This window comes from Nyctereutes procyonoides, unplaced genomic scaffold, assembly GCF_905146905.1.
Source record: "Nyctereutes procyonoides isolate TBG_1078 unplaced genomic scaffold, NYPRO_anot_genome, whole genome shotgun sequence".
Taxonomy (NCBI): Eukaryota; Metazoa; Chordata; class Mammalia; order Carnivora; family Canidae; genus Nyctereutes; species Nyctereutes procyonoides.
The window spans coordinates 32,375,200-32,388,403 of NW_026575120.1; the positions used below are offsets into that span (position 1 = coordinate 32,375,200).

Genomic DNA, 13,204 nt, shown 5'->3' on the forward strand with positions numbered 1-13,204 from the left:
AATCCTCCTGCTGCAGTGTAAAGAGCAGGTTAACAGGGGGCAAGAGGAGATGTGGAGAGACTGGTTATGTGCTCATAGTAGTTGAAGCTTGAGATGATGGTGGCTTACATTACAGCGGTCCTTCCAGAACTCTACTACTCAGTGTGGCCTGTAGACCATCATCATCACTGAGGGTGTTTCAGAAATGCATCCCATTGGTCCATTGAGACAAGGCTTGGTCAGAAACTGCTCTCAACAAGATTCCAGGTGATTCATGCACCCCTTAAAGTTTGAGAGCACAAGCCTGGGATTTTTTTTAAGAGAAATCCACATGGAGATATCAAGTTTGCAAACAGATATATGAGCCTGGAGATAAACCTGCAAAAGTAAGGAGAAATTTGAGAAGCAGGGGGAACCAGGAATATGAGATGACAAGTAGACAGAAAAGTCAGCAAGGGGTCACCTGTGTTGAACGATACAGGGAGGTCAAGAAAAGGAAAGCTGGGGGTACCTCCTAGACTGACAACTGGTGTCTGGCCTTGTGGTAGCAGAGCAAGGTTGCCGTGGGTTGAATGACAAGTGAGGAAACAGGGATTATATGCAGGAACTTTTGGGGGAGGTTTAGCTGTGTGGGGCAGGATCAGACAAGACGGTAACTGGAAGGTTTCAAGGGAAGTCGTTTCTCAGACAAAAGGTAAGAATCACGAGGAGCTCATTAAAGATGCAGGCTTCCAAGGATGCAAAATGCCAATCTAATCAAGAGAAAATGTCAGATAAGCCTAAGGACATTCTATAGCAGACCTGACACTTCAAAGATCTCAAGGTCGCAAATAACAAGAAAACAGTAAGGAACTGTCACAGACTAGAGAAGATGAAGGAGAGGTGACAACCAGATGCAATACAGGATTCTGGACTGGATTCCAGGACAGAAGAAGTGGGAAAACTGGTGAAATCCTGTAAAGTCTGTAGTCTAGTTAAAGGTACTGTACCAGGGATCCCTGGGTGGCTTAGCGGTTTGGCGCCTCCCTTCGGCCCAGGTAGTAATTGATCCTGGAGTCCCGGGATCAAATCCCACATCAGGCTCCCTGCTTGGAGCCTGCTTCTCCCTCTGCCTGTGTCTCTGCCTGCCTCTCTCTCTCTCTCTCTCTCTCTCTCTCTCTCTCTCCCTCTCTCTGTCTCTGTGTGACTATCATAAATAAATAAAAAAAAAATTTAAAAAAGGTACTGTACCACGGTTAATTTCTTAGCTTTGATAACTCTACTATGATTATATAAGACCTCAATATGTGAGGAAGCTAATTAAAGGGTATATGGGAACTCTGTATATTAAAATAAAAACTAAACTCGTGTTCTCACTCAGTAGACCAGGCACAGGGCTTAGGAACTGGGTGTGTTGTATTTGCTGCTGCTGTTGTTTTGGAATCTAGCTTTTGAACCAATGCCATAGGTAATTCCAACACAAGCACAGGGACCTTTCTTTGAAAGGTACTGGACTAGAGCAGTGCCAATGGAACAATCCAGATGAGGGGAAGAGATGGGAGACGCAGTGGGTAAACGAGGAACCCAGGTGACTGAGACTGAAGTGAAGGAAGAAGAAATGGCCTCCAGAGAAGTAATGGCCTTTAATCCTCAATTGGAGGACAGACTGAGGTAGAGAGTAGAGACTGGTCAGCTGTACAGACATGCTGGTGAGAATATAAGGGAATTCTGGTCAGAGGTAGCATGGGGCAGAGAGTACTGGGACAGGGGAGAATTGTGAAAGAGACATGGAGCAAGGAGCAGGGCTGCCTACAGACGTGCACAACACAGCCAGGCTCTACCATGGAGCTACAGTCTAAAACCAGAAAGCAGATTTCATGTCCCATGTGAGGAAAAGCTGCTGTTCCTAAATTAGCATTTGAGGCTACAGTTGGATATGGGGACTTGCCAAAGAAGCATCACTGATGAGCTCTCTGTACAGAAAAGTAGCAACCTCAGGGTGAATGGTAAGTGCTTGACTGCACAGTCCCTATATTTGAAGATCTCTACACTATGCAAAACTTCTTTTAGAAATCTTCCTTTGGGGGCACCTGGGAAGCTCAGTCGGTTAAGCGTTCAACTCTTGATTTTGGCTCAGGTCATGATCTCAGGGTCATGAGATCGAGCCCCACGTTGGGCTCTTGTGTTGGGCATGGAACCTGCTTATGATTCTCTTTCTCCCTCTCCATCTGCACCCCCACCCTGCTCTCTCTCCTTCTCTAAGAAAGAAGGAGGAGGAGGAGGAGGAAGAGGAGGAGGAGGAGACGGGGAAGGAAAAGGAGAGGGGGAGTGGGAGGGGGAGAAGAGGAAGAAGAAATATTCCTCTGACATCTTTCGTTGCTCAGCTTTATTAAGTCACAGACAACATGAAAATGTCCATATTTCTATATTTCATATCTGGTATGGGCTGGATTGTGCACCCCCCCCAAATTTACACGTTGAAGATCTAACCCCCCCCCCATAAGGCTGTATTTGGAGACAGGGCCTTTACAGAGATAGATGTGGTTAAATGAGGTCATAAGGGTGGGGGTCCTGATCCCAAAGAACTGGTATCCTTGTAAGAAGAGGAGAGACACCAGAGCTCGCTCTCTCTGCACATAGGCATGGAGAAAAGGCCACTTAAGAAAACAGCCAGAGATGCCTGGGTCAGCAGTTGAGCGAGCGTCTGCTTTTGGCTCAGGGCATGGTCCTGGATGCTGATCGAGTCCCACATTGAATCCCACATCGGACTCCCTGCAGGGAGCCTGCTTCTCCCTCTGCCTGTGTCTCTGTCTCTGTCTCTCTCATGAATTAATAAATCAAATCTTCAAAAAATATTTTAAAAAGGACACAGCCAGAAAGTACCATCTACAAGAAAAAGAGGCCTCACCAGAAACCAACCCTGTTGGCCCCTTGATCTTGAACTTTTAGCCTCCAGAACTTGAGAAAATAAATGCCTGTTGTTTAAGGCACGCAGCCTGTGACATTCCGTTGTAACAGCCCAGGTAGCCAAGAGACATCTTTCATTCTTCACTCCAACAACAGGTGCTGGGGTGGAGCAGGGATTACCAGAAACAAGAGCCTGTGGGCTGTGGGCTGTGAGCCTTACCCTGGTCGACCACAGTTAATTAACTGCCAACTTTGAGTAACTTGGGTCACATTTCTGGGTCTCAGCTCCCTCTTCGGCTTAGTAAGATAAAGAGTTCCTGAAAATCACTATCTGAAAAATGAGCATTCAAGGGTTGACTTTCTATGGATAGGCCTGAAACAGGACCCTATGCTTATGCTAGGTTTTCTCAGGGTTCTCTGTTGTTTGCAATGGCAATAATGTTGACCACATAAGCAGGAGGGGAATTCAATGGAAGGATACCAGAGGGTCACAGAATGGACAAGGCAGCTCAATTTCAGAACACAGATAAGAGCCAAGTGTGACCGGGCAGCAGAGAAGCCTGCTACCAAGAGTGTCCACTGATGGATGACACTAAGCTGGGACTCCACTGGCGCAACTGCCAAAGGACTCTCCATTCCTCTGCTTCATGGCAAAACATCCTCAAAGTCCAAAGTCCAGCTGATAGGGTCCCACTGGCCATGCCTAAATCACATGCCACATTGCTTCATCAACCCTGCAGTCTCGGACCCTCACACAATGAAAGATTTCCTGAAAAGGTAAAAGGTAGCTCCCAAAATGACAATCCACCACTATTAAGGGGGGCGGGGGGGGGGGCCTTCAGCTTTAGCTAATCAAAAGCACAGCTCTTCAGCACCAGTATAATACAATCCCAGTCAGAGAGGGAGACGACCGGGCCAAAAGCTCCAGAACATTCCACAGAGAAATGGGTTCTATTCTGTCTCAAACTTGCTCAGTTCCCCTGGAGAAATCCCTTATAATTAGCCACTTTCCATTTCCTCCTCCAGCGATGGGTACACATAATAATTAGTGACTTCACTAAAACATGGAGAGAACTAATGAGTAACTTCAGAAAACAACTACACACAATACTGAATAATGGTACCACAAAGCGTTTTTTTTGTTGTTGTTGTTGTTTTTAAAAAGATTTTATTTATTTATTTGAGAGAGAGCACAAGCAGTGGGAAGCAGCAGAGCAAGAAGCTGAGCAGGGAGCCTGATGTGGGGCTCGATCCCAGGACCCTGGGATCATGACCTGAGCCAAAGGCAGACACTTGACCGACTGAGCCACCCAGGTGCCCACCACAAAGCTTTTTAAAAAATCCATACTACTGCAGCTTAAACACCAGCACCACACTGGTCCTTCCCCCCTTATCCACAGTTTCGCTCCCCAATTTCTGTTAGCTACGATCCAGCAGCAAATGATCCTCCTCCTGACGTAAGCTCAGAAGGTCAACAGTGCCCTAACGTGACATCACAATGCCTAAGTCATTCACCTCACTTCACCTTATCACGTGAGAATTTCGTCATCTCACATCAACACAAAAGGCTGAGTACAGTACAATAAAGATATTTTGAGAGAGTAGATTCACATAACTTGTATTACAGTGTATTGTTATATTTGTTCTCTTACTAGTTACTGCTGTTAATCTCTTACTATGCTAATATTTAAATTAAACTTTATCATGGGTATGTACAAGCATAAGAAAAAACATGGGATGCCCGGGTGGCTCAGTGGTTGAGTGCCTGCCTTCCGCCCAGGGCATGATCCTGGGGTCCCAGGATCGAGTCCCATGTCGGGCTCCCTGCATGGAGCCTGCTTCTCCCTCTGCCTGTGTCTCTGCCTCTCTCTGTGTCTCTCTCATGAATACATAAACAAAATCTTAAAAAAAAAAAAAGTGTATATATATATAGGCTTCAGTACCATCCACAATGTCAGGCATCCATGGAATGGGTCTTGGAATGTATGCCTCGTGGATATGGGGGGGCTACTATATCAGCTTCATGTTGGGTCCTAGGGACTCTTACTTTTTGCATGATTTTCTTATTTGAGCAGATAAAGAGATGGAAATGTTGGCTTCATTCAAAGCGTGGCACACAGAACATTTATTGGAAGATGTCGTTTTGCTTTGCTCTGTTCTTTCCTAAATAAAATGCAAGGCTCTTTCACCGCCCGGCAAGGCAAGACTGCCAGCGCTGCAGGTAACCAAAACAACAGAACCAAACTCTCAACTCCTGGAGAACAAAGGCAAAAAACTCTCAGTCAGCCATCTGTTTCTAAAATAATTTAATTCAAAACACAGTCCCGTAACAACAGGGAAAAGGACACCATCGGCTTCAAGATAATCTCCTGTCTCTGGTTACACTAGAGGCTGGAATGGCACACGACATCCCCTGACTCAGCAAGAGGAGGCCCTGGGCCTCCGGCCTCCCACGTTTGCACACAGATGCACTAAGTGCCCGGAGACGGCACTGCCTCCCTGGGTGGGTCCAATTCCAACAGACAGTGAAGAGCTTATGCGACAGGCTCAATCCCTTAATTCAGCTCTAAATTAAGCTTTTATATTATATCAGGGGAGCAGGAGGCTTAAAAGACAGAGAGGAGCCATTCCGGCTGGAAGCAGCAGCAGAGACAAAAGGCTCCATGTCTGGACAATGTGGGATGTGTTTGCATGACAAACACTGGTGGCTCCGGCGGGTTGGGGGGAATACTAGAAAAGTCGGCTGAGGAATGTGAGAAAAGTCCACAGACCATGAGGATCCACTGGGTATTTGGAGCAAAGCGGCCCTGTTAGCAGTTCCGCTGCAGGAAAACGGACGTGGCAGCAGCAGGGAGGCAGGACCCCTCCGTCCTACACTCAGGTACACAGTGGATGGGGGCCAGCGGCCAGCCGGGCATGATGGCCCAGGAACGGAGAGGAGGCCACAAGTCAGGGAGACCCCGGCAGCTGGCGGGATGGACCGGGCAAGAGAGAAGTCCAAGGCAATTCTGAGTCACAGATGCAACTGCCCCCTATGGACAGCTCCCCTGAACGTCTAACAGGCCCTGAGACTCCCCTGTCCAGCCCTCCACGCCACTTAGGACTCATTCTCCCATCAAAGTCTTGTAGGGAGCTCTCAGATCCCCTTCTCCCCATCACCACTGCTTAGAGTTTTGAGTCCTGATAACGCCTTGCTCAGAACTCCACCAAGACAGAAAGGTCCCCTGGCTCGGAGACTTTACAGGAAGAGAGAGAAGACAGTAATTACAAACTAAGAAGGCTGCTAAGGAAAGAAGCAAGGAGCTAGAGAACCAGGATAATGGGCAAAGGTCAGGACAGTGGACTCTGAGGAGCTGTGTCTGTTGAGGTTCAGGAGCCAAGAGAAAGAGGGAGTGGGAGATTGCTCCAGGCAGAGGGGAGGGTGCGTGCAAAAGCCTGAAGTGCAAGAGGTGTTGACAGATGTGAAAATAGCTGGTGTGCCCGGCACAGAGCCAGGCAGGGGAGCCTGGCTGGGCACGAGGCTGCACAGAAGGCTGGGAGCCAACCCCAGGTGGGGAGAAATGTGATTCTAGTGTTCAAAAGAGCCACGGGGGCTGAGGATACAGATTTGGTGATTATCTGCGGAAAGATGATGATTGAAGTCAAATGACCCCATCAAGGGAGAGAGAGAGAGAGAAAAAAAAGTTCAACTCCCAGTAACTCTAGCTCATGTAAGGAGCGGCAAGAGAACCCCGTGTTCCGCAGCAATCAGAAGGGGCCACCTTTAGCAATCATACCAGACAGTGCTATTTACATACACTTCTACAATCCGATTCAGTCAAACACACAAATTATTCCCATCCTTACTTAATTTATTTCCATTCACTGACAATCTTTCCCAAACCCCCTTCTTCTGCTTGCTTATTGGTTTGAAGAGCCTACTGATTAGCAATTATCCATAGCATTAACTCTCTAAGTATCTATAATTATGACTTCTCTTAGTTTATTTGAGGGCTCCATGGGACTCCAGGATGGCGAATAACATGAAGTTAATGTAAATACTAATTTGCCAAGAAACTAACCAGACCAAATATGTAGATAAGCCAAAAGGCAATTTTCCAAAATTGAGGCTTTACCAGTATAAAGAGTTCTATATTTGTTTTTGCTATTTAAAGTGTCTACATGCCAGCACGAAACCAACTTCAGCATTTTAAACTTTCTATTATGAAATTTTTAGACATACACAAAAACTAGAAGACTAGAACCCAGGACCAGGCTTCAACACCAACCTTTGGCCAATGTTCACTTCATCTATTCCCTCCTTTTTTTTTTTTTTTTTAGTGAGAGTAAAGCAAATCCTACATACTATTCATTTCACCAATAAATATTTTGGTATCTCTGATAAAGACTTTTAAAAAATCATAACCACAATCATTATCACAGCCAACAAAATTAAAAATAATCCCTAATATCATCTCATTATACATTCCATACTTAGTTCTCCCTGCTGGCCTCCAAATATTTTTGGACAACTGTCTTTTTCAAATCAGGATCCAAACCAGGTACACACATTGCTTTGGGTGATGTGTCTCCTAAGTCTCTTTTACTGTCTAATAGTTTTCTCCTCCTTTTTAATTTTTTTTAAGCTCACACAATTTACTTGTTAAAGAAAATGGTCTTCTGTCCCCATAGCCAGACCACATTCCATATTTGGCTAACTATATCCTCATGGTGTCATTTAACATGTTCTTCCAACCCCAAGATTTTCTATAAACTGGTCATTACATCGAGAGTCTTCATTAGATTCAGGATTAGTATTTTTAGCAAGAGTATTTTCCAGGTGGTCCCACTGCATCACATCAGGAGGTGCCTGTTGCCTGGCTGTCCCATGCTGAGTGATGCTAAAATTTATCAGGGGTTTTAGATGGTGACATTCTGCTCTACCCGTGATAAGACTCTTCATCCACTTCTCACCTAGTGATTAAACAGCCAAGATGATTATTGCTTACATCCATTATTTCATTAGGGAGGTTGTAAGTTTTTAAGCCTGTGTTAAAAGATATTATATTAAAAGATATTCCTAACACTTCTGAGATATACTCACAGAAGAAATAATAATTATTTGGCATCTGAAACAATAACATGATTACATAATAACATATTTGTGTTTGAGAACATTTCTTAATCACCTGATTAAGAATTCAATACAAAGATGTTCATTTCTGCACTGCTCTTTAGAAAGATTACAGATAAATTACTACCTCTGCACATAAGAAAATAAACTCTTATGTCTGCCTGCCTGGCTCTCAAGTTCAAAGTCTAAAAGAATAAAAAATAAATAAATAAAGGACATCTTGGAAATTATGAGAATCATGAAAGAGGAAGGGAGGAGGAAATAAAATGTCAGAATATCTCCAAAGTAGTACATTTATTTTAGTCCCTTCCCAAAGGAGAGATGAATGAAGTACTAAAATAACCTTAAAACAGGATGGTCGATTTCACTTTTTCCCAAACCCCTTAACTCGAGTTTCGAGAAAACAGCAAAAAAGAACCTCAATCTTTTTCTTCCCTGTCCCATACTCAAAGAAGTCAATAAACAGTATAATGCCTCTGAGAACCTACGCAAGAATCCTTCCAGCCTCCAAAACTGGAGACTAGTTAATACCTCCTGCGGATCATTTAATGACCCTGAGAAAGCCTCTATTAATAGCCAAGCCTCCCAGGCCCGCCTACATTTCCCCTGGGGCAGGGAGCCTGCAGCTCACTGAACAAGCCTTCCGGGCCCAAGTGGTAGGGGAGGCAGGTGGGGAGCCCTGCCAACAGGTGTGACCTCCGGGGATGAGGAGGAGGGAAACCCTACTCCCCAGTAAGAAAATATATAAAATGTTGCAATGAATGCCACTAAGCAGTATACTTAAAAATGATTAAAATGGGGATGCCTGGGTGGCTCAGTGGTTGAGCATTTGCCTTTGGTTCAGGGCATGTCCCTGTCCCGGATCAAGTCCCACATCAGGGTCTCTGTGAGGAGCCTGTCTCTCCCTCTATGTCTCTGCCTCTCTGTGTCTCTCACGAATAAATAAAATCTTTTTTGAAAAATTTATTAAGATGGTAAATTTTACGTTCTGTGTATTTTACAGCAATAAAGAAAAGATACTGCAATGGTCAACTGAGCCTAGAGGACTGTGTCCGCATAGACCACCGCTCTGTGCCAGGAGATCCCTCTGCCGCCAAAAACCCCTTGCTCTCTCCATAGCACCCCACTGCCTCTCTGGGGAGATGGGTCTTACCTTGCACCCAAGAGTTTTCAAGGGACACTTCTAGGTTATAATTTTTTTTATTATTATTTTTGAATAGCTCTGCACAAAAGTCTTTATAATTACACAACAAACAAGAATTCTGTATAAAATGGCTTCCCAATGTGAAAACTTTGCTCATTGCAAAGAATGACACAGGGGATCCCTGGGTGGCTCAGCGGTTTGGCACCTGCCTTTGGCCCAGGGCATGATCCTGGAGGCCTGAGATCGAATCCCACATCAAGCTTCCTGCATGGAGTCTGCTTCTCCCTCTGCCTGTGTCTCTGCCTCTCTCTCTCTCTCCCTCTCTCTCTCTCTCTCTCTCTCTCTCTCTCCTCTCTCTCGTCTCTCATGAATAATAAATAAAATCTTAAAAAAGAATAAAAGAATGAAGGGGGGTGGGGGGTGGGGGTGACTGGGTGAAAGGCACTGAAGTGGGCACTTGACGGGATGAGCACTGGGTGTTATTCTATATGTTGGCAAATTGAACACCAATAAAAAATAAATTTATAAAATAAAATAAATAAATAAAAATAAAAATAAATAAAAAATAAAATAAAATAATGACACAGCAAGGTAATATCTCGGACGCTGTATCCACAGGGGCATGAAACTAGCGTCCAGGGTCAGCTCTGCATCAGGACCACATAAGAGTAAGGCCACGGGAAGACCCTGTACTTGGTTCATTGGGGAGGCCCAAAGTGGGAGAGCCCAAAGAGGGGATCCGTGAAAGGGTTGGGACTTTCCCAGTGATAAGCTGTCCTGGGCACTGTGCCAATGACACATTCACTGCTTCACCTGCAAGGGTAAGTGGGAGGTGGGGCCTGAAGCAGGAAAACCTCACACAGGAACACAAAGAACCTGCTACCCCTAACCCCTCAAAAATGGCTCCCGGGAACCCCACAGTAGATGGGCAAATGTGTCTCTCCGGGTGGTCCACCTTCAACCACTGAGGACTGCTTTTAGACTCACAAGAAAGAAGCAGGGATATATGGAGAGATCTCCCCAGCTGTGAAAAGGGAGGCACGGAGAGTTCTAGCTTGCCCCAAGCCCCGCAAGAGAGTCAGGACCAGGACCCACCCCCATCTGTCTGCAGCTTCAGTCACAACATACAAAATAACTACCCTAAAAAAAAAAAAAAAAAAAAAAGACTACCCTACGTGAGGAAAACACCACCCATCTGAATAAATCTTAACTTAAAAGCAATGTAATTGCCAACAAGCTCAGGAAAAGATGTTCAAGGTCATTAGTCACTGGGGACACCACAATGAGATGCCAATTCACACCCGTTAGCAGAGTCCTATTTTTTTAAAAAAAGGAAAAAAAAAAAAAAACCCAACACCACATGTGTTGGGAAGAGGGTGCAGCCATTGGAATCCTCATACACTGCTTGCTGCATCCACTGTGGCAAACAGTTTTGCAGGCCTCAATAAGTTTTTGTTTCCTTTTTTTAAAGATTTTATTAATAAATAAATATATTCATGAGAGACACACAGGGAGAGGCAGAGACACAGGCAAAGGGAGAGGCAGAGACACAGGCAGAGGGAGAAGCACCTCCCTGCAGGGAGCCTGATGCGGGACTCGATCCCAGGTCTCCAGGGTCACAACCTGAGCCAAAGGCAGGCGCTCACCCACCGAGCCACCCAGGCAACCTGGTCCTCAACAAGTTAAACACAGAATTACTGTATGACCCAGTAATTCCACCCCTAGGTGGAGGCCACCCAGGTGTCCCACAATTACTGGAGACAGGTGTTCAAGCAAAAAGGTATACGGCAATGTTCACCGCAGCTCTATTAACAGCAGCCAAAAGGTGCAAACTACCCAAACATCCGTCAACTACTGAACAGACAAAATGTGGCACATCCATACAATGCAATATTATTCAGCCATAAAAACAAATGAAGTACTCATACATTCTTCGACCCAGATGAACCTTGAAAACATTATGCTAAGTGAAAGCAGCCAGACACACACACAGAAAGCACACTGTATGATTCCATTTGCATGAACTATCTAGAATCAGCAAACCCAGGGCAACAGAGCAGATCAGTGGCTGTCGGGGGTGGGGGAAGGGGGAGGGGGGCAAAGAACCTAGACCTCGGTGCCTGTTGTACAACACTGTGACTATCCCCAACGCCACCGAATCGCACGCTCTCAAAATAAATGAAAACGGCAGTTTTAGGTTATGCGTATTTTACAATAATTTTTTAAAGCCATCAACTCAAGGGCTCAAATACAAAAGCTCCAGGGTACAAATGAAACATCCTTAGCCAATTTAACTTTGGTGAGCTTGCTTCTCTGAAAGCTGACTTTCCTATCTCACCACAGAGTGGTCCTGCTCTCAGAATCGCCTCAAGATCCTTTAAAAATAGGGATTTCCAGGCCCTTCTCCAGAATTTCCAAGGGGGGGGACCCAGGAACCCAGAGCCTTAGCACCCCCTCTAAGACTCCCATCCTTCCAGCCAGTTCCCGAGCTTCTCACGAGGAAGGTGTTAATCATCTCCTTACTACATGCTGACAGCTGCTGTCTGGGTTCTCCCTCCGAGCTGTTTAGCATCTGCTGTGTTAGCACTCAGCTGCATTTGCTAAGTCAAGCCCCTCCACCGGGTGGAGGCTGACCTTGGCCCGGCTAACCATTTGCACTTGCACTCTTGTGCCACTTCTGATCCACAGAAGTGGTTCCCTTGCTTTTGAGACGGATGACACTCTTTTGGTTTGCTATGTATGTACTTCATCTGTTAAGTTTATGTATTCAAAGTACAGTTCATATTTACAGCATGAACTCACATGTGCCATGTGGCCCAAAGACTGTGACTGGCCTCTGACCATGTCCACTTTAAAACCAGATTACTAACATGGTTTCTTCTAGACCTATTAAAATCCTTCTTTAAGATGAGCTAATTTTCTTTTTCTTTTTTTTTAATATTTTATTTATTTATTCACGAGAGACAGAGAGAGAGAGAGAGGCAGTGACACAGGCAGAGGGAGAAGCAGGCTCCCGCAGGAAGCCCAAGGTGGGACTCGATCCCAGGACCCCAGGATCACGCCCTGAGCCAAAGGCAGATGCTCAACCACTGAGCCACCCGAGTGTCCCTAAGATGAACCAATTTTAAAATAAGATTATAATTTTTTTTTAAAGAGTGGCAATTTTGAAGTATATCTACAGTCTGGGTCAAAAGCAATCTTGGCAAGGAACACAATTTTTAAGCGTGTTCCCCCATCTCTTACTAACCTCCCTCCCCCATCCTCCACCAGCTTCTCCCCAGGGCCTGTGTTCTTATCAGCCTCTTGTCTTCGCCCTTCCCTCAACTGGTTTGACGTAGGACTGGAACCAAGTAACATATTATATTCATTGTTCCATTTACTGAGTGGGGCTTTTTATTCTCTGCGTTTAGACACTGGTTATAATTTGCTCTGTAAAAAACTTTTTTTCTGCTTGTATGTAAGCCTCGGTTGATTTCTCTAGAGGAATCAGTGGCCTCTAAGAGAAAAAGAGACTTGATTACTGACACTATTTAAAAAAGGAACACAGGGCATCCTCAGTGAGAATTTTAAACCACTCTACTGTCATGATACAATTACTCCTTCTTTGCTCGGCTATAGGGACAGGAAGAAAAGCCTCTCACAGACCAAAGATATTCTAAAGCAGAACTTTAGCAATAAATAAATAAATAAATAAATAAATAAATAAATAAATAAATAAATAAATAAATAAAGGCCCCATAGTAGTCCTACCCAGAGACCTGTAGAGGCCCCCAGGTGTTTGGAATCCCTGACCACACCGGCTGTCTGTAATGATCCTGTATTCTGATAGTGACAACAGACGCCCCTGCAGGTGACACCACCCAGCAGAGAACTTGCAAGCATCTTCACGGGGCAGCCTGGGGAGAGCAGCTGACGAGGACAGAGAAACCACCCAAGTCACCCTCGGCAGCTCTGCTCCCAAGTGATATAGGAAAACCGCAGTAGTACTTTCACTTGGGCTTATCCACACGCTTACATCAAATGGGAGGGAATAGAAGTAAACTCTCTCACTCCCTTCTATATGACCTCACTGTTTTTAAGTC

At 45.1% G+C, this 13,204-nt stretch overlaps 1 protein-coding gene across 1 annotated transcript in view; it reads right to left on the bottom strand.

Moving 5' to 3' along the window:
* Positions 1–13,204, bottom strand: part of KIAA1549 (KIAA1549 ortholog) — a 148,017-nt gene that overhangs the window by 96,830 nt on the left and 37,983 nt on the right. The gene's annotated exons all lie outside the window — the stretch shown is intronic.